We start from the raw sequence: 3,771 nt of genomic DNA on the forward strand, positions 1-3,771 counted from the left end.
AGGGAGGGGAGATGAAATATTACAAATTAGATAATTAGGGAAGCAGAGAGGAGAGAGAGCGTGCCGGAATGGGAGCGAGGGGGGTGGGTTGCGAATGCCCGCACCGCGCCAATTTAGAGGGTGGAAAAAAGGAATTAGAAGCAAAGAGAAAAAAAATAAACAAACAGGCAACAAAACCCAACCCAGCCTGCCCGAGCAGCTTCCATCAGGGCTCGATTAGGGAATCAGCAGAGGGGAAACTGGAGCTGATGGCCTGGGGCCTCGGGACGGGGTCAGCATGGCCCACTGGAAGCCCTGGGGGGCTGAGCGCTTGCTGGGTGAGCCTGGCCCGGCCCAGTGACTGCAACATCTGCTCGAGGAGGGAAGCTCGTGCCAATGCTGGGGCAAGGCTGGGGATGGCCATGCTGATGACCAGGTGACACTGCTGTTGGGAAGCCATTACAGGAGGTGCTGGGACGTCTGATGCAGTCGGCAGTGAGTGCCATAGAGTGGATGGGGTGCTGCGTTACCCGTGGTCCCAGCTGTGACATCGGTGCTGGTGACGAGCGGGTATCACGAGGGTGCTGGAGTTGGGGGTGGACGCCAGCCGTCAGGAGACAGTGAAGCTGCCTGTGCTAATGGAGCATGATAAGAAAGGCATGAGGTGGGGTGGGATGGTGATGCCGATGTTGGCAGGTGACAGGGTCATGCTTGCACAGTTGGAATATTCCCATTTGGGGACAAAGGTAGGAGCCTGGGGTGGGAATGTGGCACACAGACTTGCTGGGCAGGTGGGCTGAGCAGTGATGCTGGTGGAGTAGACCGAGAAGATGACGTGGGCAGTGATGACGAAGTCCCTGAGTGGTCCAGGGTCACCCTGGGGCCTGGCCTGAGGGGGCTGCCCCATCTGGCTCCTGCCATTGCTGGGTCCACAGCTCAGAGTCCAGTTGCTGGGATGGGTTTGGGGGTGGGGTGCTGGGGCATGCCCCTGAGGTATCTACAAGGACAGCATGCCAGGGCGTGTGTGAGTGCTTGTGTGGGGAGATGACGGTCTCAGCACACAGCCACCCACACACCCGGCGCACACTCCCTACAGAGCCCCCTATGGAGGCACAGGCAGGCGATGTGGGTCACGAATGGGGCCATGGCTTGTGTAACTCGTCCCCCCTGGGCTGACCTCCTTAGTGCCCACGGCTGGTGCAACCTGCCGGCCCCAGATTTAGATGGCGTGAAGAACAGCAGTCCCCAACCTGCGACAGCGGGCAGGGCTGTGTCCCCAGAGGCAAAAGGAGAAAAAGAGACAAGTTCGTCTTCCCTGTCCCCATCCTTGTCCCTGACCACGGAGGCCACAGGGACACTCAGTTCAAATGAGCCAGTTGCTTAAACTCAATGATCTGAAGATGCTGTGCGCTTTCCCTCACCCTCAGCCTCCACGCGGTCCCCGCAGCGCCAGGTCCTCCCCACCACCCAGCGCCAAGGTGGCCCCTGGTGTCTGGACAGGTTGGTTGACAGACACTGGGATTGCCAGGACTCAGCCTGGCCACGAGGAAAACCTGAGGAAGATCAGAGGCGCAGCTCACAGAGAGCCATGCTGGTGCTGAGGTCCCCTCTGGAAGGTCCCTCCCTGGGAAGGAGCCACATGATCGACAGCTACACCAGAAGGGCCGAGACTGGGGAGTCTGACAGTGGTGAGAGGTGAGGGCCCTGCAAGGCCCCTGGGAACATCCAGAGCCTGACCCCCCTCACACGCAAGCAATGCCTCCGGCTCTTAGGTCATAAGTCGAGGGGGTGGCGAGCAGGGGAGCAGCCAGCTTCCCGGAAGCAGGTGGGGTGAGGGAGGGGCAGTGCTTTGCATGGGAGGAACCACCTGACTAAGGGCTTTCCTGTGTTTCCACCACCTGGTCCCTTGGCCTTCACAGGGCCGTTCTGCAGATGAGGTGCTGTGATTGGCCTGGGCCTCCTCCAAGTCCTGCGTGGCCTGGTGCATGGCCATTGGAGCTGGATTCCTGGACCTCTGCCTCTGGCTGCAGCTGGGACCCAAGAAGACCGCCCGAGGCCCCTGTGGTGTCCGAGGTCTCCCTCAGGTGCAGCAGGGCTCTGGCTCCCTTGGTGCCCTCCACCCAGGGCTTCAGTCTCTGCTGAATCTGTAGGGAGAGTTGGACGTCTTGGCAGGTGTGTGGGTGTGACCCCATGTGTGTATGTGCGTGCACCATTTGTATATGTGGGCATGTACATGTGTATGCACATGTGTACATGAGGTGCACCCATGCACATGCTCGTCATGTGTGTACATGCATGTGCAGTACATAAGTAGCCTGTGTGTCTGTGAGTGTCATGCATATGTGCATGAGTGCATGTGCACACACACAGCATGCACACAGCATACACACGTGGGGTACACGCATTCGTGTGAATACATGCACATGGGGTGCATGCACACGCACACGCATGTAAACACAGGAGGTGCGCATAGACCTCACATGTACATGTGCACAGGCACATGTGTTTGTGGATGTCATCTGCGTGCATGCCTGGCATGTGCACGTAGCCAGAGGAGGGAGGCCCTGGAGAAGCTGGCGTACGATAAGTCAACCGTAGAGATTATAGAAAGGTCGTGCTGTGCTTGTCACAGTTCTGGGGAAGGTGTGAGGTGCTACCTGAGAATTTTAAATTGGGACAAATGGAGGCTGGCAAAGTGCCCTGGGCTTGGGAGCCAGGGTCTTGCCAGGTTCTTGGTCCCATGCCAGTTCTGTCCAGGGTGCACCAGCCCCCCACAGGTTTGAGGAAGTAACCATGCTGTACCTGGAACCTGTCCCGCTGCTCCCTCTCCCTGTGGTTGGAGAGCTCCTACCCTCCTTCTCCAGTGCTCCTCCTGCAGGAAGCCTTCCCTGTGTGCCCTATGCTCCTGTCCTCCCTCGGGGCCCGCCCTCGCTGGATGACTGAGCTGTCATCTCACAGCACATGGACCCCCATGATGTCTTTTAGGAAGTTTCGTGGCCCGTAACAGAAGACCCAGTTCAAGCTGACTTAAACCACCAAGGGAGTAGATTGACCCATGTAAATGGACAGCCCAGGGTTGCTGTGGGCTTCAGGCGAAGTGTGCTCAGGGCTCCAGCTCTGATTCTCTGCGGATCTCCTAGCTCTGCCTCACCCTCCCGTGCTGACTTTGTCCTCATGATGGCTCGCTTCACGAAGCGGGATGACGTCAGTATCCTCGCCCTCTCCTGCACCCACTCAGTCCTTCCTCATCCTGTGTCTTGGACCTCATGGTCTGAGGTGACTTCTGGAGCTCCAGCTGTCACCTCCCCCTCTGGCCGTCAGGAAGAGCAGGCTCTTTGAGGGCACTCTCTGGAAGTTGCACACGGCACTACCACGAACCCACTGGTCAGAGGTCAGTCGCCCAGCTGCAGGGCAGCTGCTGACCCTACTGAAGACCAAAAGAGTTCTACTCCTGAGGAGAAGGGGCCCTGGATAATGGCCAGGCACCTCAGGCTACAGACACCCCTTCCCCGAGGTGTTTGGATGATCAGACACCAAACCACTGCAGCACAGGCCCTGTCCACAGTGGCGAGGGCTCAGCCCAAGGCTGCGGCTACCCGCCAGGAGCCCGGACTCTGGGATGACCCAGACCCTGTCCTATCCTTGGTCAATAGTCACGTGGGGGAAGACAAACATCAGGCCAGGGCAGGGGATGGCAAGAGACACAAGAGATGGTTGGACATGTGCCAAGGATGCCCAGGGATCACTTTGGATGCTCTGGGCAGGAGGAGGTGGGGCAAGCCAAGATGGGGA

Source organism: Galeopterus variegatus, unplaced genomic scaffold, assembly GCF_000696425.1.
Source record: "Galeopterus variegatus unplaced genomic scaffold, G_variegatus-3.0.2 Scaffold1326, whole genome shotgun sequence".
Taxonomy (NCBI): domain Eukaryota; kingdom Metazoa; phylum Chordata; class Mammalia; order Dermoptera; family Cynocephalidae; genus Galeopterus; species Galeopterus variegatus.